This window comes from Aulonocara sp. 'chitande type north' Nkhata Bay, linkage group LG5, assembly GCF_057382095.1.
Source record: "Aulonocara sp. 'chitande type north' Nkhata Bay isolate Kocher_YH1m ecotype deep benthic linkage group LG5, A_spYH_male_GT1.1, whole genome shotgun sequence".
Classification (NCBI taxonomy): domain Eukaryota; kingdom Metazoa; phylum Chordata; class Actinopteri; order Cichliformes; family Cichlidae; genus Aulonocara; species Aulonocara sp. 'chitande type north' Nkhata Bay.
The window spans coordinates 3,411,806-3,435,386 of record NC_141348.1 but is presented as its reverse complement, the minus strand read 5'-3'; the positions used below and the strand labels follow the sequence as shown (position 1 = coordinate 3,435,386).

The 23,581-nt window shown below is 41.5% G+C and overlaps 1 pseudogene; it reads left to right on the top strand.

Moving 5' to 3' along the window:
• The first annotated feature begins 2,909 nt into the window (after positions 1-2,909).
• LOC147329710 (uncharacterized) lies at positions 2,910-6,748 on the top strand (annotated as a pseudogene).
• The last annotated feature ends 16,833 nt before the right edge of the window (positions 6,749-23,581 follow it).

Here is a 23,581-nt window from a genome sequence, read left to right as displayed (position 1 = left end):
TGAGCAAGGGGGGAGAAGCTGCTGCCTGCGAGTTTGCTGCAGACAGAGGAGAGCTTAAGTTTGACCAGGTACCAAAGCAAATCATTCGTACTGAACTAATAATGTAAATATGACGGTGTATCACAAAAGATTGATATCAAACTGATCACTTGGTTGCGTTACTTGCTCTTCGGGTGAATCAACAAATGGATAAATGAAAAGCCGAACAGCAATGCTGATTTTTTAGAGAGTCTTAGCTTACATTTCATATTTTTAGTTGTTACCCTCCATGGCTAAACAAACTCTCTAAATCGGTTTCAATTGTGTACCGATGAACACAACAATGGACATAAGGAGCTTCTTTCAAAGAAAAAACTCAGGTAGATGTTATTTTATATATTATGCTTTGGATGTTGTTTAGTATATCTATGCAAAACAAGAGGAATTTCAATACACAGCAGTATATTCACAGCTGAAACCAGATATTTACATACACTTTATGGAGAAAACATAAACTTTTTTTACTGTTAAACATCAATTTAGAGTAAACTTTTGTTTTAGATAAATAAATGTTGAAATATCTTTTGAATTAGTTAAATGTCAGAATAAAAAGAGGGAGCTGTCTATTTTAATCACTTTGATCAAATGTAGGAGCACATGTACACTAAGTTTATTGTTAATTAATAAGAAAACTCCAGACGATTCAATTCTGAGCTGAAGAAGCTTCTGATAGGTTCGTAGAGTCCATGTGAGTAAATTGGTGGCACAGCTGTGGATGCATATAAGGCAAAACACAGAGCCTGTTTCTGTGACATGGGAAAATCAAGAGATGTCAACCAAAACACCAGGAAAAGAACTGTGGAGCTCCATAAGTGTGGCTCAGTTTGAATACAATTTGGTGCCATTTGCAATTAAGAAATACAGATAGTTTCTCTCTTTACTCTCAAAGTTAACAAATATGTTTTTTATATTTATCAATCTAAAAAAATAAACATTTTGTCTGATTTGATGTTACAATTAAAAAAGTGTTTGTGTTTTTATCTGAAGAGTACATAAATATCTGGTTTCAACTGTATATTTGATGATGTTGGTGTTTGGCTTGATTGTCAGCACAAAGAGGGAGAGAGAGGAGCAGAGAGGGAGAGAGAGGAGCAGAGAGGGAGAGAGAGGAGCAGAGAGGGAGAGAGAGAATGACGACAGAACAGAGATGGAACAAGAGCAGGTGAGACACACATGTTAGTCAAATGGTTGTTTGCCAAAACTCATCAGAACATGTACCTAGTGTTTCTTTTTAGATACCATTTGTTCCTTTTCAAATTCTACATTTATTAATAATTATATAAACTTTCTCAATCTAAATAGTGGACTTTGGTAGAATTAAAAAATAACTGTAGTGCAGGTCTATGATGATTTTTAGTGCTACTATCATCTAGTTCTGATTCTGGTTCTGTCTTGGTTACTGTTGTAGTCCTGTTTTAATTCCGGATCAGTTCTGGGTCTGGTTGAATTGGGGTTTAGTCCCTGTGTCTTGATACAGGCCCGACTTTGTTCTGCCTTGCTGCTTAATTAAAAAACTACTTTAAGGTGTCCTGCATATGTATATAGAATAGCATCTGGCTGCAGTTTAAAGACTTTTTTGGTCTCGGTCTCGTCTCAACTTGGTCTTGGTCTTGGTCTCGATACCCTCTGGTCTTGGTCTCGGTCTTGGTCTCGATACCCTCTGGTCTTGGTCTTGTCTTGGTCTCGGATTAGGCGGTCTTGACTACAAGTCTAAAAGAGCCTCAGTCCAGCAATGATGGTGTGCCAGTGAATGTAAGTTAACAGAGTAACACAGCCAACAACAAGTGAAATATCAGATGAAAGTTACTGCAACAAATACTAAGAATCTCCTCTCTGCATTTGTCTTTGCAGGCAGACGGTGTTACTGATGGGAAAGGAAAATGACTGCCAATAAAGACACACAAACATAGCTACACACACACAAGCATGCATGCACCTGCACACATATGTTCATATGCAACAATATTCAGATAAAGTTCAATAAAGTTCTTGTTGTTCAATGGCAAAATCCTGTGGGTCATTTTGACCCAGTGTTTTGTGTTTCCTTTTGGTATCACCTTGTGTTTTGTGCAGTGTTGGGGAGTAACGGAATACATGTACCGCCATTACGTATTTAAAATACAAAATATGAGTAACTGTTGGAGCAGCCTTTCAACGCCTCTCTCTGTCTCTCGCAAGCAAAGTTGACCCAGACAACAAAGTAAAGCTAGTTTTTAGCTACGAGCCCGACATGGAACCGTATTAGTCAGAGGTCCCTTTACTACAGTTCGGAGCCGCGGACCTTCAGTAACAGTAATAAATCACAGCAATAGTACATTCACATAGTTGTAAACAGCATGATAATATATTAAGTAATCCAAAGTATTCAGAATACGTTACTCTCATTGAGTAACGGAATACGTTACAGAATACATTTTGGGGCATGTAATCTGTATTCTGTAATGGAATACATTTTAAAAGTAACCTTCTCAACACTGGTTTTGTGTTAATTCTGATTTTGGTATTAGTTCTTAGGGTTTGGTTCTTGTGCTTAGTGTTTGAGTGTTTTTATCAGCCCTACCTGTGTCGGTCCTCTATGTTCATTCACTATGTTCCTCTGCGTCTCTCTGTCCAGTCTTCCTCATCTGCCATCTCTGAGTTTCTCCCACTGACCTTATGTTCCAGGTTTGTTTGTCCTCCCCATTTTTTTCATGTTGTCATGGTGAGCGTATACAGTGTGTCTTTTTTTCTTCTTCTGTGTATTCCAACAGAAACAATGTAAGAGTAACACTGTTTTGTCAAATATTTATGTTTCAATCTCAGCTCAGCCAGCTGTTCCAGTTCCACTGGCTGGTTATGAGCACGACCTCAGCAGCTGGAATTGTTCTCCGCACCAGAAGCTGTGGATGAAGACTGAGCTTCAGGACCTTGGACTGTGGCCTGGGTCTCGACCAGTGCGTCACGCAGTGAATGCAGTTTCACTCTGGCGTCTCCCTCCACAGCCTGTGATCATAGATACAGTGGCTGACCTTCTATCCCCAAATTTCTTCCAGCTCCACCCCTTCTTTATTTGGAAACCTGAGAGTGCTATCATGGTCAGGTTAAGAAACAATTATATCTTGCCATGTCTCCATGGTTGCTTTCGTTCACAAGTGGTCTCTGCTGGTGTGGGCAGGACACGTGTAATTGTTGGCACCAGTGGTCAGTATTACATCCCGTCCTCACGACTCTGCTGCAGGGCTTGTCGCAGGAACTGGTTTGCTGACAATCCACGATGGCTGGAGAAACTGCCCAAAAGGTTTACCAACCTTCTCCCTGCTTTTCTTACATACAAAAAGGCCATCTGCAAGTCTGTTATGGATGAGCTCAGGAGGACTGGCAAATCTCCAACAGACATGGCAAACCAAATAAATGAACTCATGCACCTCAAGTACGAGCGAGCTCACCTGACGTACCTCCATGCCACAGGATCGGTCTGGGATTCTGAGGCAGGAGCTCATGCACAGAGGACCATTGGGCAGTTCCTGAGGAAGGAAAATAAGGCACAGGAGTTCAGGTCTTATGAAGACCCACATGCCTGGTGTGGCGTCTCTGTGTCCAGCCATTACCTGACTGACTGCCTGCTCGACGAATTCCGACGTCAACATCCAGCCATATCCAAACGCCACCAGGGCACTTTTGGCCACATTTCCAGGTCTGACCACATCAGGAAGGTGGCACGAAAAGTCATGCTGGCATCTGGGGTCATGTCCAGTTATTCCATAATGAATGAAAACTGGCTGATTGTTTCGTGGGTCATGGTTCAGTATGAGACAGAAAGGTCCTTGGAGCCCATGTACCAGGGAATGGCCAAGAGGTACAGTGATGCAGGAGTGGAAAAGGCCGGCTACCACTGGGTGGACAGGTAAAAACCGTAATCATCGTTGTCATTCAAACTGCTAATCTGTCTGGAAAAACTGAGTTTTTCTTTTTCAGATCAATTTGATGCACACACATAATATTCCATATACTTACATGTATTTGTATTTCTTACATTTAGGGATTGCTGTGCTCCATTTAAGATCCCAGACTGCATCCCTGTCGAAAATCTATCGTGGGATGCCTGGAAAACCACTCCTGCTGTTGTTGCTGCGGCCACATCTGGACCAGTGGCAAACAGCTGTGCCTCTCGAACCCACTACAACAAGAACATTATTGTAAAACTGGACCTGTTCCACTGCCTGAGGCGATTTTTGCGGGAGTGTACCTCTGAGCATCTTCCTCTGTTCAGCACTTTCTGCCAGCTTCTCTCTGCGGCATTCTCAGTGGTTGATCAGGCAGACCTGAAGAGGCTCCAGGATGCTTATAAGTTCTGTGGCATCCATCCTGCTAATCCCACAAAGCAACACATAAGGGAGCACTGCAGGATCCAAATACCACAACCCACTGAGCTGCTGAACAGAGTGGAAAAGGTCCTGAACCATTTTCACCTGGCCACAGACCCCAACAACGTCCCACTCTTCAAGCCATCCATGCTGAAGACGTGACGCAGTGCACATTCTGCGTGGCTGCCTAAGTGACCCTGAACTCTCAGAGGGTGTAATGTTTAGGTACGGTGGGACTCTTCAGCTTAACCATGTCCCTGGTGAAGGTGCCAAGGTCCCCATCTGGATTCCTGTCCGAGGCACTTCACAGCAGGAGGGTTATCATTTCCACCAGGCCCAGTGGCTCACCGGGACTCACGTTTCCACTGAACTATTCCAGGCCCAGGGCATGACAGGGGTGGCACGATGGAACTACCAAAGACTGGTGGACCTTAAGCAGCCAGGTGTCATGCTACCTTGTGTTTTTGATCCAGCTCTAGTGGTGGAGTTGAATGCAGCCTCCAGAAGAGTGACTGGTCAGGAGAAGTACACTGCACTTCACCTCTCTGACAGAGACACTGGAGAGCAATTTGGGCTTGAATACAGAGAGCCAGGCTGCCGTCCAGTCCCTCTGAACTGGGACAAACACAAAACTCTGAGAAAAGATGAACCAGCTGCCCTTCAGCCCCCATCCTCTGTTCCAAAACCTGTGGCTGCCCAACTTCAGGTTCCAGCAGCGGGACCCTTCTCCAGCCTGGCACCGCTTGGTGTGGCATCCTCCGCACCCAGCACCACCTGTCACCCACCCTTTCTCTGGTGCACTTTTAAAGTAGGAGTTAGCATCAGAAGACACCCAGCAACCTACAAAAACTTATTTTTACTCAATGATCATCTCTCATATGGACTATTGTTTGACGTCCTGGTCACTTGCTTGTCCAACAACACTTAAAACTATTGAAAACATTTATAAAAGAAGTTTAAAACTACTTGACAAAAAACCGACTTCCCACCACCACTGTCATGTGTTAAAAAAACAAATTACTGAACTTCAATAACTTAGTGAAACTTAAAAGAGTGTGTTTAATATATAAAGTCTTATACTCCCTTGCTCCACCACCACTAAAGCAGTTCATTAGGCATAAAGAAAGCTCAGACAGGACCACTCGAGCTACAATCCGAGGAGGCTTGTTTATACCCCACAGACGGACAGCATTTGGGCAGAACGTCCTCTCTGTTAAGGGTGGCCAGCTGTGGAACAGTCTTCCTCAACCCATAAGAGAATGCTCGACATTCAATTTGTTTAAGGCAAAGGTTAAAAACTGGTTATAGACAAATCAAGTGTGTGATCATGTATGAGCTGTATAGTTTTAATGTTTTATTTGGGAACAGAATGGTGTGTGTATGTAAGTTTGGTGATGGAGTTTTTATTATGAATGAATGATGAATTTTTATGAATTATTATGTCTATTTTTTTATGTTTAAGGACAACAGATGGAAATTAGCCTTTGGCTATAATCTGGCATGTAATTTATTTTTTTACATTTATGTTCATTAACATGCACTGTCCTAAATAAATAAATAAATAACTAAATAAATACAACAGTCATGGGTAAGTTAACATAATGGTATTGTTAAATAATTCCGTGTAATTATTATTATTATTATTATTATTATTATTATTATTATTATTAATATGTAAGTTATTATTATTAGTTCATTACATGATATATGAGTAACTATTACTATTGTTTCCCAGAAATCTCTGAAGCTCTACCTCTGCCGCTGCGGGCCTCACCAAGGAGTGCTCGCACTGGACCTATAAAAACAGGTGGATGGGTTTTTGTGCTGGACCACACACGCTGGCCACGACCCATGAAAGAGGCAATACATGATCTGTTGCAAAAGTACCATGGGAAGAAGGACATGCTGAAGCTTGTGGATCAAGATCATGCAGACATGGTCCATTGCTCTGCTAATGATCCCAACAGCCTGCTGCATCCCACATCCAAGGCGCACATATCCCGGTATGTGAAGCACTTGGCAAAACTTCTCAACACCAATTCATCTTTGAACATAAGCCCAGAAAAACTTCTGGAGACTCAGCAGCTGTGGCAGTCTTTAACTGAAGGCAGTGAAACAACTAGTGTCCCTGTAGTCACCGTAGAGCCTGCCGTCTTTAACCCGCCTCCTCCTGCCCTGTCTACACCACTGACACAAGTCTCAATAGAGAAGATTGTGGAGGGCATCTTAGAAAGGCAGCAGCAGCAGCAGCCGCAGCAGCAGCAGCAGCAGCCGCAGCAGCAGCAGCAGCAGCAGCAGCAGACTGAGGGGAAAAAAAGGCAGACAAAGACTTGTCTTGCCTGTGGACAGCCCAAGTCTCAATATGAGACAGATGGATCCACCGTCCATTATTTTTACCAGAGAGGGCCTGTGCGCTATTTCTATTGTTCCAACAAGGTGCATCAAACTTATGCTGCTGAGGGAATCACTGACCCTAAAATGCCCTTTGAGGAATTTGCCCAGACAGACTTTTTCCAAAGGGAACTGGATGCTACCAGGAAGAGGTCAGAGGAAAGGATGGAGAAAAAGAGGAAAAGGCCAGAAACCCAACAAACAGGCCGCCTCTACAGGTTCTGCCACATGGATCTGAAACAGGGCCCAAATAGCCCACATGTTCACACAGGCTTCCCTGGAGTGGCAGGGAAATATATCTACTGCCCTTCAAAAGTGCATTCTCTGTACAGGGACAAGGGCATGGCCAAGGAGATGACCTGGAAGGAGTTTCAGGAGTCTCCTTTCTACAAGGCAGAGAGACAAAGATGGGTGGAAGAAAAACGGAAATGGGGGAGAAACTGTTGATCATGAGAGATCATGTGGATATACTGAACATGATTTATTGAGATACAGAAATAAATGTAACTGTTAGGCAGTTAAATTCCAATGACCCATCATAGCAGAAGAAATCTCAGCAGTGACAGGATTTTGCACAAGCCACACCCCAGAGTCAAAATGCTGGTAGTGATGAAGATGGAAGCTGGGACAGGGTTCTGAGTGACCACGGTGAGGAGGAGAAAGGAGAGGAGGCGGGCTGCATAGCTGAGGATCTGAAACGCAGAATGGCAGAAGCAGAAGAGCAACAGATTTAAAGCATGCAGAGTGGAGGCTGGCATGCTCGGTGAAGGCAGGCAAGAGCATAACTGGAATAAAGTAATGATGTCAGTGCTGAGTTTGTGCTGGAAAATGAATAGATATAAACAAGACAAAAGATGAACTTTTCCCGTGTGAATGCCTGCTTCCAGCTTCCTGAGATACCTTCCGTTAGCAACATGAATGTGTGAGACATTGAGGCATGCTAAAAGCCCGTGGCACCAAAGCATTGTACAATAAAATAATGTGAATAATACATAAATATAAATAAAAGATATTCCTTTACACAGTATTGGTACATAATACTCCACAGGCCAAAACACTATGATATAAATAGAATGATAATCAAATAATAAGAAAAAGCAAAGTGAAAAATAAATTTTATCCACATTAACTAAATTAAAAATGGTGTTTATCTTTTGATAATGTAACACAGGCTTTGTCCCAACCAGGACTCGAACCTGCGCTGAGACGGTTCAGTGGAAAAAAAATATTTCTTTTTACACTGGCTGAAAAGCTGCGATTTGATTGGCTGTTACTCCGTTACACCTATACGCGATGGGCCAGTCTGTGATTGGCTGGTTTTGTGGGACAAATATAACGGCGTAGAGAAAGAGAGTTGAGCACGCATGGGCAGAAATGTTGAGAGCGCGAGCGACACATTGCGAGCGAGCGCAAATGCAAAAACTGAGCGAGAGGGGCTGCCTGTGTGTGTGTGTGTGTGTGTGTGTGGATAATAGCAAACACTGAAATACATTTTTTGCATGCAGGAATTAGTTTTGTTCGCTCAAATTCAGCTTTTCTTTGCTCAAAATAAATTTCTCCTCAAAATACATCATTTGCACCTGCAAACTTTTTCTTACGTGCGCTCAATTTTTTTTTTACGTGCGCTCAGAATAGTGGCACAAAAATAACGCCATAGTACCATAGCCTACTACTAGATTAACTTGTGACACATCTGCACCTGCTGCTATGATCACATTGAGTAGAGGCTGAGTGGCTGCACTAACCCCTGGTACATCCAAATCTACCCACAAATATGTTGAAAGATGCAATCCCAGCAATGTGGATTGTCAACACTAAAAACAATCAGTAAGCAAAGACAACAGGGATCACTTTTTTTCTGTTTATTTAGCACCCACAACATTTGTAGTCGCCTTCTGCACAGGGGAAGTCCACACACACTGTGTGGTACCACTTTCCGCAGAAAGTGCATTCAATCTGCAAGATTGAAAGAGATTGTCAGAGTCATTGTCTGACTGTTTATTACTAATCACCTGCTGTACATTCACAGTAACTGCCATCTCCTTACAAATGTTTATTAGATTGACCACACTTATGCAGACTGTACAACCAACTCTAAAATGTTTGTTCGCGGAGAAAAGACACAGGCAGACTACGCTAACAACATGTGATGTTACAACACTAGTGAAATATTAGTGTCATTTCATTCATTTCAAAGGTTTATTTGCATGACGCACAAACAGACACAATTGAAAGGTACAAATGTGCATGAAACGAATTCAAACGTCGTGCAGATGTGTGTCACAAGTTGATCTGGCTGTAGGCTGTGGCACTTGGTCAGAGGTGACGCTGGTTGATTTGAGTCCATGTTAGTGCACAAAGTAAACTGCACGCTGTAGTTGTGAAGCAAAAACGCTGAAACCGGAGAAATAAAACGTTCGAGGGGTACGATAACGACGACAAGAGTCTCCCGATCGTTTACAACATCGGCGTGGTGTTAATTGTTTGCTGTTTTCGCGATCGCGTCGCCCATGAAGATATCACCAGGTAAACTCGCGACATTTTTAAACATTTTGTTGTTCAACAGCATCGAGGCTGACAGAGTGTGTTTGAGATAACCTCACAAGTGTCACAGATGACACATTTGGCTTTTTTTTTTTTTTTCCGCTGGTTTGTCGGTAGCAGCTCCTGAAACGCAAGACTGCCACATATCTGTTCGACCAACGCCAGTTGATCTAAACGCCAGTAGATCTGGAACACCGGCAGTGATCGGTGAGAAAGTGGACGGAGATGCAGGAGTGAGCCGGAGACGTAAAGAAAGAGGCATTCACGGGTAGTGGAAAACTCCGATATTACACAAAATTGGCATTGAAAATGTGAAAAAATATATGTAAATTTAAATATTATTGTACTAGATTTCTTTGCAACAGAAAACAGCTAGCAGAAATTTGATTCTATAAGTTGAATCAATATTTCAAACAGGATTATTTGAATTTGAAATAATGGTTAAAAGTCATAAATAAATATATTTTTGGCCCACTTTGCACCAGAAAGAGGAAACCAGCGGCTGAACAACAGCAGCACGTTTAACCTTGATAAGCTGTTGTTAGAATTTATTTAATATTACTTTCTACACCAGGATCCTTTTCTATGCAGCTGACGGCTGGTAACTGTGCAGGGGCGGATCTAGTTTAGCCAGGGGGCCGATAGGGCATGAACAGGGAAAAGGGGGCACAAAGACATACTTTTCTTTCTTGTTCTCATTTAAAATGTCTAGCTTTTAATAAATAATTATCTGAATCTTACACCCATAGTTTTAATCTTGCGTAAAATATATAGAAGTCCATTACTGTATATAGTAACTGTTAAGTCTAAATACCAGAATAGGGAGGATGGAGTAGGTTTAAGTTTATTAGATTGATCACTATTGCTGAACTATGAAATATTTTGTTGTATTTTTTACATACAGGTATAACAGAATAGCTTTAGTGTTTTGTTTATTTAAACTTGAGTATGAACTTATACAAAATGCAGCAAGATAATAAAAAACAGTTTTATTGATTAAAAAACACACTATATCGGATTCATATCAGTATCGGCAGATATCAAAATTTATGATATCGGTATCGGACATAAAAAAAAAGTGGTATCGTGCCATCTCTAATTTAAACCTTTAGCTAGAATACAATTGACCTTTTTGCGTTACAGTACTCATTACATGCTCCATTTTTAGGACTTTACTACACAGCGTTTGCTGGTGTATGATGCAGTGATATGCTGTTAACTCACCCGTACACTTCACATCCTGCATCTTTTACTCGAATCCTGCCAAATAGTTCACTTTTTTCACCACACATTGCGGGTGCTCCATCTGTTGTAAGTCCAACAAGTTTGTCCCAGGGCAGACCTGGATGACCTCTAATTTTCTGCTTCTAAATTCAGATAAAACTGAGGTTATTCAGCCCTGAACATTTTAGAAATATGGTATCTAACCAGATTCTTACTCTGTATGGCATTACCTTGGCCTCCAGTAACACTGTGAGGAACCGTGAAGTAATTTTTGACCAGGATATGTCCTTCAATGCACATATTAAACAAATATATAGGACTGCTTTCTTTCATTTGCGCAACATCTCTAGAAATATCCTGTCTCAGCACGACGCTGGAAAACTAGTTCATGAATTCATTACATCTAGGCTGGACTACTGTAATTCATTATTATCAGGATGTTCTAAAAACTGCCTGAAAAGTCTTCATTTAATCCAAAATGCTGCAGCAAGAGTACTGACGGGGACTAGAAAGAGAGAGCATATTTCTCCAGTACTGGCTTCTCTTCATCGACTCCCTGTTAAATCCAGAATTGAATTCAAAATCCTGCTCCTCACATACAAGGTCTTAAATAATCAGCCCCACGTCTTATCTTAATGACTTTGTAGTACCATATCACCCTATTAGAGCACTTTGCTCTCGCACTGCAGGCTTACTTGTTGCTCCTAGAGTATTTTACAAGTAGAATGGGAGGAAGAGCCATAACTTTTCAGGCCCCTCTTCTGTGGAACCAGTTTGGATTTTGGAGACAGACACTATCTCTACTTTAAAGTTTAGGCTTAAAACTTTCCTTTTTGCTAAAGCATATAGTTAAGGCTGGATCAGGTGACCCTGAATCCTCCCTTAGTCATGCTGCTGTAGGTGTAGGCTGCTGAGGGATTCCAATGAGGCATTGAGCATTTCTTCTTCAGTCACCTTTCTCACTCACTATGTATTAATAGACCTCTCTGCATTGAATCATATCTGTTATTAATCTCTTTCTCTCTTCTGTCTTTATCCTGTCTTCCTTCTCTCAGCCCAACCGGTCGCAGAAGATGGCCCCGTCCCTCCCTGAGCCTGGTTCAGCCAGAGGTTTCTTCCTGTCAAAAGAGAGTTTTTCCTTCCCACTTTGGCCACAGTGCTTGCTCATAGGGGGTCATATGATTGTTGGGTTTACATCTGTATGTATTATTGTAGGGTCTACCTTACAATATAAAGTGCCTTGAGGCGAATGTTGTGGTGATTTGCCGCTATATAAATAAAATTGATTTGAACCGAATTTTCTCCACAATAGATGTGTGTCGTTTGTCTTCAATGATGAGGTATCTGGAGACTGCTGTCTTCAAAAGTGTTTTGTCATGCTCAATGATGTTGTTTGACCACTGTCACTTTTCTGCAGCCATTGGTATAGCTAATTTGATTCCACCCCATGTTTTATAGGCAATCTGAGTTTGGTTAAGTCACCCTAGCACTAGTGGTTTTAACTTAATCCAGATTAATTTAGTACAAGACTCAATAGTCCAGGTGGTAGTAATCACTGATTAGTCTGTGTTTCGGAAAGGGGATTATCAAGAACTGATTAACAATTATAGATTATATAGACGCATCTTTGTTCCCTACAAGAATTATGAGGAAACACTACACAATGTGTTACTCTTCTATCACTCCCAGTTTCAACATTTTTCCCATTTTCTTCTGAACAATTTGCCTGTTGTGCTCGAGTCAGGCTATGAGTGCATTATCACCCCAGGCTGTGTTTCAAAATAGCGCTCTATAAGCAAAGTAAGTTTCTGGGGTGGCTGTAGCTCAGGTGGCAGAGCAGGTCAGCCACTAATCAGAAGGTCGGTGGTTCGATCCCAGGCTGCCTCCTGGCTGCATGCCAAATATCCTTGGGCAAGGATACAATGCAAAGCATTGTATTAAAAAATAATAATAATAATTACTCAAAGCAATCCTGCCCTGCTAAGACACATACAAGGAATTTGGTTCCATTTGAGGGCGTCTTTCAAGCACAAAAAAGTAAAACACAATCCATATATGTGTATGGACATACATAAATACACACGCACACAGGTGTATAAACTAACAATATAATACACAATCTAATTCTTTTACACAGAAATTACAGGATTACAGAAGTTGATACCAAAGAGTGCAGTTGCAGTCTAGCAGTGTGACAGTTTAACCACTTAGGAGGGAGATGGCGGGGGAAAGAATTTTAATCAAAGTTAATGTCTCCACTTATTTCGAAAAGAAAAAAGAGCATACTGTCATTTACTTGCTTTTATTATTTATTTATATGCCCTCTGCGGACCATCTCTGCACTGCGTGGGTGATTAGTGGCTCCCTGCACAGTAAGGGCTGCACACAGGGACAAGACGCACTCGGTTACGATCGGATCTTCCCTGGGCAGGGGGAGGTGATGAACTGTATGCCACTTTTTCATTGGCATACATTAAGTACAATGTTTTATTGCCTACGGTGGGGCAGGTCACATACTGGGTGAAGGTGGGCAGTGTGGAGTCCAGCGAGACATGATTAAAGTCCCCTGATATTAGAAGAAGAGCTCTCGGAGATTGCGTTTGCAGTCTGCGGACCACAGAGAGTCACAGGCTACCTCCACGGATGCTAACGGCTAATAGCGCAATGTCTGTGTTGCAGAGTTGTTCTTTCACAGCGATGTGCCCAGAGATACCACAACCGTCTTTAACAAACACTGCCAGCCCCCCTCCTTTCCTCTCACCGCTGTCTCTCGTCTTGTCCGCCCGCAGCAGCTGGAAGCCGGGCAGCCTACTCACAGAGGGAGTACCGGGCAGTGCCGGGATACTGCCACTGTGACCGGGTTAGCGTCATTGGCTCCTCAATCATATCAGGGAGCGATCTCACATTTAAAGTGATTACAGGAAGGAGAGATGGTGTGTGAGGTGTCCTCGGGAGACATCACCCCCGTTTCTTCCCTCACTGGGGATGTAGGGTCTGTCTGCCGGTAGCGCAGCTGCAGGGCGCAGCGCTAACAGCTGATCCCTAATGTAAACAAAGGAGCCATGCGCCGAGTGTCCAAACACGGGTGAAAAAAGTGGAGACAAAAGAAGAGAAAAGTCAACATAACTAGCGCGAAGCGGTAATGCAAGATGGCAGGATCTGATTGCTAAAACATAAGTTAAAGGTTAAGAGAAGTAAAGAGGAAAATAAGAAAGAAGCTCAGAAATGAGCAGAGCTAGCTCTGCTCATTACCTGTTAGCTGCCATAACAGGTAACACAGTTAAGGTTTCAGAAAAAGTATTCTGTCGTTTGTTTGCTCGATCATGCCTTAAACACATCAAAATGCATAGTGGGATTATAATACAAGTGAATACTGTGACAAGCACTGGTACTGAATAGGCAATCATTTAGCAGCAAGGTGAATCGGTGATGCATTAGTGTGGTCTGCACTTCCTCTTCTTTGATTGGGTGAAATGAGTTGAAAGTAATTGGATGAGGGAACCATGGGGAGTGCCCTGCATAATTTCAATAAAACGCCGTTTTAAACGCCGTTACAGCTGGCAGAGAACGCCGTAAAAAACGCCGTTCAAAGATGCATAAAAACGGCGTTTTGTGCCGAGTAGCGTAAAAAACTGCGTTTCCGTCTGTCTATGAACGCCGCTTTTTACGTCACTCGGATGGTGCGTTCAGGGCGCCATCCGAGTGGCGGAAAAAGCGGCGTTTGTCGGAACAGAACGCCGTTTTTTTTGGGCGTTTTGAATAATTAAACGGCGTTTTTTACGCCATTTCTTAACCAAACGGGTTAGGAAAGTGGTGAATTTTGGCTCTAATGGCTTGCCATACAGGACCTGTCAGTGGTCTGGATAGCATTTGGAGCTTCGTTAGCAACCCGGCATTTCATCTCCGACAAAGTTATCCCGAGAGAAGTACAGCAAGTGTGTAAGTCCATCTCTGAATGTTTGTAAAGCATTCCTGCGTTAAGCTTAACAAGCGACTGCCTCTTCTTGATGCTACTTCAATCATGAAACTGCTTAATGATCAGCTGATCAGCTTTTCTGTCGCCAGTACGTCTCTCTTGTTTGTTTTTGGCCCACTTTGCACCAGAAAGAGGAAACCAGCGGCTGAACAACAGCAGCACGTTTAAGCTTGATAAGCTGTTGTTAGAATGTATTTAATATTACTTTCTACACCAGGATCTTTTTCTACGTAGCTGACGCTGGTAACTGTGCAGGGGCGGATCTAGCAAAGTTTAGCCAGGGGGGCCGATAGGGCATTAACAGGGAAAAGGGGGCACAAAGACATACTTTTCTTTCTTATTCTCATTTAAAATGTCTAGCTTTTAATAAATAATTATCTGACACCCAAAGTTTTAATTTGATGTAAAAGGAATTGAAGTCAATTACTGTATATAGTGACTATTAAGTCTAATATACACTCAACAAAAATATAAACGCAACACCTTTGTTACGGCTCCCATTCCCCATGGGATGGACGTAGAGATCTAAAATTCATTCCAGATACACAATATAACCATCCCTCCCAAACAGTGGTCACAAATCAGTCCAAATGTGTGGTAGTGGGCACATCTGCTATATTCAGAATCAGAATCAGAATGGGGTTTATTGCCAGATGTTGAGGTTTACAACATTAGGAAATTGCTGAATATTGGGGTATCTCAAGAATATTGAGATAATCCATCCCACCTCACAGGTGTGCCACATCAGGATGCTGATCTGACATCATGAGTAGTGCACAGGTGTACCTCAGACTGCCCACAACAAAAGGCCACCCTGGAATGTGCAGTTTTTTGCGCTATTGGGGGTCTGGGGACCCAGAACCGGTCAGTATCTGGTGTGACCACCATTTGCCTCATGCAGTGCAACACATCGTCGCATGGAGTCTATCAGATTGTCAATTGTGGCCTGTGGAATGTTGGTCCACTCCACTTCAATGGCTGTGCGAGGTTGTTGGATATTCGTAGGAACTGGTACACGCTGTCGTATACGCCGGTCAAGCACATCCCGAACATGCTCAATGGGTGACATGTCCGGTGAGTATGCTGGCCATGCAAGAACTGGGACATTCTCAGCTGCCATCTGCCCTGAACAATGTGAACCATGATTCATCCGTGAAGCGCACACCTCTCCAACGTGCCAGACGCCATCGAATGTGAGCAGTTGCCCACACAAGTCTGTTACGGCGACGAGCTGGAGTCAGGTCAAGACCCCGATGAGGACGACGGGCATGCAGTTGAGCGTCCCTGAGACGGTTTCTGACAGTTTGTGCAGAAATTGTTTTGTTGTGCAAACCAATTGTTCCAGCAGCTGTCTGGGTGGCTGGTCTCAGACGATCTTGGAGGTGAACCTGCTGGATGTGGAGGTCCTGGGTTGGTGTGGTTACACGAGGTCTGCGGTTGTGAGGCCGGTTGGATGTGCTGCCATATTCTCTGAAACGCCTGTGGAGACGGCTTATGGTTGAGAAATGAACATTCAATGCACGGGCGACAGATCTGGTTGACATTCCTGCTGTCAGCATGCCAATTGCACGCTCCCTCATTGCTTGTGGCATCTGTGGCATTTTGCTGTGAGACAAAACTGCACATTCCAGGGTGGCCTTTTGTTGTGGGCAGTCTGAGGTACACCTGTGCACTACTCATGATGTCAGATCAGCATCCTGATGTGGCACACCTGTGAGGTGGGATGGATTATCTCAATATAGCAGATGTGCCCACTACCACACATTTGGACTGATTTGTGACCACTGTTTGGGAGGGATGGTTATATTGTGTATCTGGAATGAATTTTAGGTCTCTACGTCCATCCCATGGGGAATGGGAGCAGTAACAAAGGTGTTGCGTTTATATTTTTGTTGAGTGTATACCCTAGTAAGCTATAGTACTTTTTCCTTTGGGAAGGTACCATCTGTGGAGTCTGCAATTTTGTTGAAGAAAGATGTTGAATCTATTTAATATTTCTTGAAAAATAATTGATTTCTGTGCATTTTTTTTCACACTGCATCAAATTAAGGTTGATTACGTCGATTAAGCATCATGAGGTGGAGCGTGAGGGGTGGTTCCCTATTTTTTATTTATTTATTTTTGTTGTTGCTGGGAGTTGGAATCCTATTAGTTAGGTTGCTTAATATTTACGCTAAGTACTCTTTAAAATACCAGAATAGGGAGGATGGTGTAGGTTTAAGTTTATTAGATTGATCAGTATTGCTGAACTATGAAATATTGTTTTTGCATACAGGTATAACAGAATAGCTTTAGTGTAGTTGTTGTTTTAAACTTGAGTATGAACTTATACAAAATGCAGCAAGATATTTAAAAAAACTGTTTTGTTGATTAAAAAACACTATATCGGATTCATATCGGTATCGGCAGATATCCAAATTTAACATATCGGTATCGGACATAAAAAAGTGGTATCGTGCCATCTCTAATTCATACTACTTCATTTCTTTGCTTTCTGACTAACCTTTGTCTTTTTATTTCTTACCTGCCATCATCCCTGGGAGTTGCTGGACAAAAGATGGTAGCCAGGGTTTGAAACCATTAAATATGAAGGAAGATAATTGGACCACACCACCACTTCCTGCTGAAGGGGGGGAATGTGTGTTTTCTTTACAAAGTATTTGTATTTAATTAAATATTTGAGTTTAGGGTTTAATGGGGTTTTTTGATTTTCTTCTTTAGTGTTTAGTTTATTAACAAACTAGATTGTACTGCATTGTTTGTGATTTATGATTGTGTTTTGTTTGTTACCCCTCATGTGTCACAATGGTCTGATCAGCCATTAAATATACCCTTGTATGTCATTTCATGTTTAGGTCAATTATGTATGTTTGGGCAGTCATTTGGTTTGTTAAGTTTGCAGTCTTTGCCTGTGTTCAGTTTTGTTTCTTTGACCTCTTTTATGAGCTCAACATTTATTGCTTTTGTAAATATAATTTTTTGGGGTTAAATAAATGAAAAGTATATTTCTCTAATAATTCCTGGGACTCCTCCTGTTTTTCAACTTGGTCCATCACAGGGGGGGGAAGTCCATACAAACAATATTCATTTCTAAATTATTAATTAACAAACTTGTGCTTAAAGTGCTTTGTCAATATTGTAGAAAATGTTAAACTTAATCATCATCTCGGCCTCCTCTGACGACCTGTTTGCTGCTGTCTGTTGCTGAAAGGCAGTGGGGAGAGGGGACACTTGGGCAGTGCATTTATTGCAGCATATAATGTGTTTCCTGGATACACTGTGCTTTTTCAGCATTCAAAGATTGATGGCACCGTGTCAGATCACTGGCTATGAATTTCAGACAGATCAGGCCTTAACAAAAAAGTTATCAATAGTTCTTTTCATCTTTTCTTATTACCCACAGCTATATCCACTTCTCTCAGGCCTAGGCTGCTCACTAGGGCTGGGTATCATCACTGATTTCTATAATCCATTCAATTCCAGTTCTCAAAGTCCTGATTTGATTCAATTTAGCCTCAGGCAGTCAGAAATATTATAGTTCTGATCATTTATCAGTACTAATACATGTGAGACTTCATCAGAATTGTGAACATCACAGCACATGCCTTTGTGTGAAAGTAACTGAGAATAAAACACAGAAAAACATGAAGAAGATTTTCCTGGTCTGGCTTTTTATAGCAGATAACCTTAAAAATATTCTGCAAAATTCTGCAATTTTGCATAATTTTAAGAAGTTTAAATTTCTTCAGTATTGAACAGCAGAAATTAGGCTTTCTTGTCCGAGGTCATTTAAGTGAAAAAAGAAAAAGACAGCGCTGTAAACAACGGTAGACTGATGGGTAACAAGCGAATGAATAATGCCGAAAACAGAGATTTGAGACGGGAAACTGTTCCTGAAGAGAGAGCTCTGCACGAAGTGTGATTTTTATCGTGGTGGAAGCAAAACAGCAAAAGTCAGAGGGAATTCATGACGACATTGATCAAATGTTAAGCGTAGTTTGCTGCTTCTTTTGCTGCTGGCTCGGCGAATTTTGGTTGGAGAGAAACAAAACCTGCAGCTCAGAATCAGCGCAAAACAGACGTAAACACAGAACGGACCCGACAGCTCCGACAGTGTGTCCGTGTTCGGGCTGTCGGGTGAGAAAGCCGAGAAAGACAAAGCTGATTCTGATGCGTGGGGTCCGCTCTGTGATATCTGTGAATCAGAGAGGTCCCGCCGGTGACTATCTCTGATTGGTTTAGTCCACGATAGGGGCATAATGTGTGTCTGTTGTTGACCACACCGAGAGTTGCAGAGATATTTTTTTTGTTACCAGAATAGTTGGTTGCACGACGAAATATTTATTTTTAGTCGCACCACTGAAAAATTTGGTCACATTTGCGACCAAATTGGTCGCACTCTAGAGCCCTGCATTCAGATCACAAGTCTGATTGCAATATACCTGCCAGACAGGACAGGGTTAAAAAAAACAAACAAACAAAAACAAACAAAGAAACCCCTGACAAGGTACCTGTTTATATTCATGTAACTTTTGAAAGTTAGCTTCATACCTGAGAGCTGGTACCTTCAAATTCGTCATCCATGGTGCTTCGAAACTTTCAGTAGAAAAATCCGCTGCCTTACTCATGATCACATGACATAGATGATTATGATTGGCTGCTCAAATGCTCATTAGGGGCGGAGCATTTTTATAACATTAGTTACCATATGGCTTTGGAGCGTGATGTCACAGGGGTGGGCGTGGAAAGGATTTTGGCCTGATGCGCCATTTTCGTGGTCAAAATAAAGCGAAAAAGTCCCCCCCCCCCCCCCCCCCCACAAGAGCGGAGCGAAGGCACACACAACAGTGTGAGATTATAATATTATTTTATGCCATGTTATACCCCTAATTAAAGATTGTGAATTATTATGTAGTCTTAGTTTGCATTACTCTCCTGAATTAGAAGAAGGTGATAACTATTGCATTTGTTAAACTGATTTACATTACATTAGACTGCTGAATGATTCACCTACCTGACTCCCCACTGTCTATCTCCTAATCTAAAAGGATTATAACCTTTGCTTACTCATTCAGTCCAGCAGACAATTATCTGATGATGTGGTCTCGTAACATATGTCAGCGTGATAGCAGCTGCCCCTGATAAGTATAAATTATATGAATTACAAACTTTAATTTCAATGACACTGTGAACTGAGTTTTTTCAGGAATGCTTTTCACCACACCTGTAAAGTATTGGATAAAAAGATTAAAAACCATATACTATGCCATAACATCATGATTTACAACCATTCCGAAAGGAAGATCCGATATTCTAATCATCAAATTCATCTTGAATTCTGAATTGATCTTAAATTGACCACTTCTTGATCCTTGTATCATATAAATAATGTTTCAAGCTACTTGTAAAAAGGTAAAACCATCTTTAATCCCCAACTTTGATAAAAATGCCTTTTTCATCTATGGGCTGATTGGAACTCTTTTCATCACATATGTAGAGTATCCTTTAATTGTCCCACAAGGGGAAATTTGGTTGTAACAACAGCAAAAAGACATATATAAAAAAAAAAAAAACAGGACAGGACATAGAACAGAAGCACACTATTTTTTTTTTACATATTTACATCATTGAAAATAGTTGCCAATTGGTACTGTGCAATTATCAAAATTAGAGTACAGATAAGTGGCAAACCCAGAGCTAAAATGGATGGAAGAAGAGAGGACCCAAACATAGGATGGCTGAGAAAGTTTACAGTGTTTATTATAGTGGTTAGATGAACTGAACATAAAAGGCTAAACTAAGCTGAACTGAATGACTGAGCTGGATTGGAAACACACATTAGGAGTTGACGGTGACGAGACAAGAAACTGAGTGAAACTGAGGGCTTAAATAAACAGGACAATGATGATGGGAAACAGGTGAGGTCAATTTAATGACATCCGTTAACAGTAGTTCAAAAGTCAAAGTCAAAGTCAACTTTATTTGTCGATTCTTCCACATGTACAGGACATACGGAGAATAGAAATTGCGTTACTCTTCAATCCCTAGATAAATAGCAAATGAACATTTAAATATATTTAAATATAAAAGTGATTTAAAAAATGCAAGTAAAATAATTAAAAAGTAAAAATTTAAATAAATACAATTTTACATATAACAAGAAATTCCAAATTCCAAATCTAATCTAATCTAATCGCAAAATACAATACAATAACAAGCAAAGTGGGATGGGTAAATAAAACTGCATTCAAATTCCTTATCAATAATGTCAACTCAAAACTCTCACCATAATGTCTGTCTGCATACCAGAGGTGCAAAGCATTGCATTTATAAGTCCCGATATATATATGGAATACGATTTCCTGTGAATATTGTCTATTCTATTTCTATTTTAGATGTTGTTTTTCTGCCACTGTTTGTTTGGTTCTTTCCACCTATCGTGTACTAATCTTCAGATCACACAGATCAAATAGATATGCCTGTCACCTTGGCTTATCTAAGAAATTAGACAAACTATTAATTTAAATAAACTGTGTTCAGTTCCCGCAGTTCCCATTATTTCCTTGCTTACATGTAATTAGTGTAATGCTGTCAAGGTATTCATAAAAAGTTTTTATTAAATAACCACAAAAACATACAGTTATTCTATGGAATTTATTCATCTTTTGAAATACATTTGAAACATCCAAAAATATAGGAAAGAACAGTTAATTGCTGTATCAGACGTATTAATGTAAGAATAAAAAGTGAACTTCCAAATGGCACATCCATCAATGCAGGAATCTAAAGTCCAAGTGTGACGTGCAAATATATCCAAATGAATAAAGGGATCGGCAATTCCAAATATAATTTCCCATTCCAAGTTGGTGTTCCATGGAGCGCTGGCGCCCTCCTGAAACCAGCGGTACTGCAGCGAAAATTGTAACTTTGATGATTTTTCACAACCGAGCACTGAGTGATATGAAAACAAAAAAAAAAAATGTACCGACAAAGCACTTCTAGATGTACTATAATCCAAAAGATGAAATGCTTTTGAGATGTTTTGTAACAAATGTGATATTTTGAAATTGTTGGAATTTCTTCCAGATGAGTGATATTATCACCTTGCCGCACCTTATTAAGGAAAGGATGCCGGTCCACGAATAACTTTGTAAAAGAACAAGATCTGATGGCCATCTACACCACACAAGGGCGATTGCTGCTGGTTGAGGCCAACTACAACACACCAGGGCCTTTGGCTCTGGCTGAAGCCATCTTCATCACACCAGTGCCTGTGGCTCTGTCTGAGTCCATCTACAGCACAACAGTGCCTGTGCTTATTGCTGAGGCAACCTACGCCACACCAGGGCCTGTGCTTCTGGCTGAGGCCAACTACACCACACCAAGGCTGAGGCCAACTACAAAACACCAGAGTCTGTGGCTCTGTCTGAGGCCATCTACACCACACCAGGGCCTGTGCTCCTGGTTGAGGCCAACTACATGACATCATGGCCTGTGCTTCTTGCTGAGGCAACCTACACCACACAAGGGCGTTTGCTGCTGGCTGAAGCCATCTACACCACACCAGGGCCAGGGCTCTGTCTGAGTCCATCTATAGCACAACAGTGCCTGTGCTTATTGCTGAGGCAACCTACACCACACCAGGGCCTGTGCTTCTGGCTGTGGCCAACTACACCACACCAGGGGCTGTGCTGCACGCTGAGGCCAACTACAAAACACCAGGGTCTGTGGCTCTCTCTGAGGCCATCTTCACCACACCAGGGCATGTGCTTCTGGCTGAGGCCATCTACACCACACCAGGGCCTGTGCTACTTGCTGAGGCAAACTACACCACACCAGGATCTGTGCTGCTGTTTGAGGCCATCTACACCACACCAGGGCCTGGGGCTCTGTCTGAGTCCATAGATCAACTTCTTCTTCTACCATACCCAATACATCTCTATTTTCTGTGACTGTCAATTCTCTGCCTCTTCGCCCTTCTTCACCAACATTGCCTGAACTATGGATTTTGACAAACGCTTTTGCCAACATGTTAACCTTGTCCTCATCTTTATCCGCTGTTACTTCTCCATCCCTCATAATTGGATACCCATACTCCCTTTTTATGCCATTCATCCTTCTAATCATCGATCACACACTGTGTATTTTGGTCTCCCTCCCAACTGAGTTACAAAAACCTCTCCAGAAATCCCTCTTTGCTTTTTTAATGGTTAGCCTTACTTTAGCTTGTAACTTTCGGTATCCAACAAGATTCTGAAAATTGTGATTCCTCTTTAAAATTTTAAAAGCCATATTTCGATATCTAATCACATCCTCACACTCCTTTGTAAACCAAGGTACAATCCTCTTTTCCCTTGTACCTTCCTTCTTCTTTATTGCCCTACCTGCCGCCTCCAATACTGCCTTACAAATAGAATCATTTAAATCATCCACCTCAACATTCACATCGATCCTTTGCACTTCCTGATCACTAATTAATCTAAATGTATCCCAATCAGCACCACTGAAACACCACTTCTGGACACCACTCATATCCATTTTCTCAACACCCAGCTCTACCTTTATCATAATATAATAATGGTCACTCCCTAAAGTAGTCCCTTTTAATATCTCCCATGAACAAATGCCTGCCAAAGAGTCCGACACTAGTGTAAGATCAATTGATGATTCGACCCCCGTCCTAACATTGACCCTAGTCCCACCTCCATCATTCAAACACACATAAATCTTTAGCTCCATCAATTCCTCAATCACCGCCCCATTCCGATCATTACTCTTACCCCACAATGTGTTGTGTGCACAATAGCCTGCATTGTGACACAAATATTTAGATTCTTGTTTCACAATGTGCATGAACTCAAATCTTTAGAGTTTCATCTTTATAAAGTATCGCAAATAATACATTTATACCATTGTATGAGCTACACTTCTTGTAAAAAATAAACCGATTGGAAATGTGTTTGAGAAAAGCTCCTGATGTGACCTTCATTAGATTTAGATTTAAGTATTTATTGTCATTGTCAGGAACAATGAAATTGCGTTTGGGGCTTCCATACAACCCATA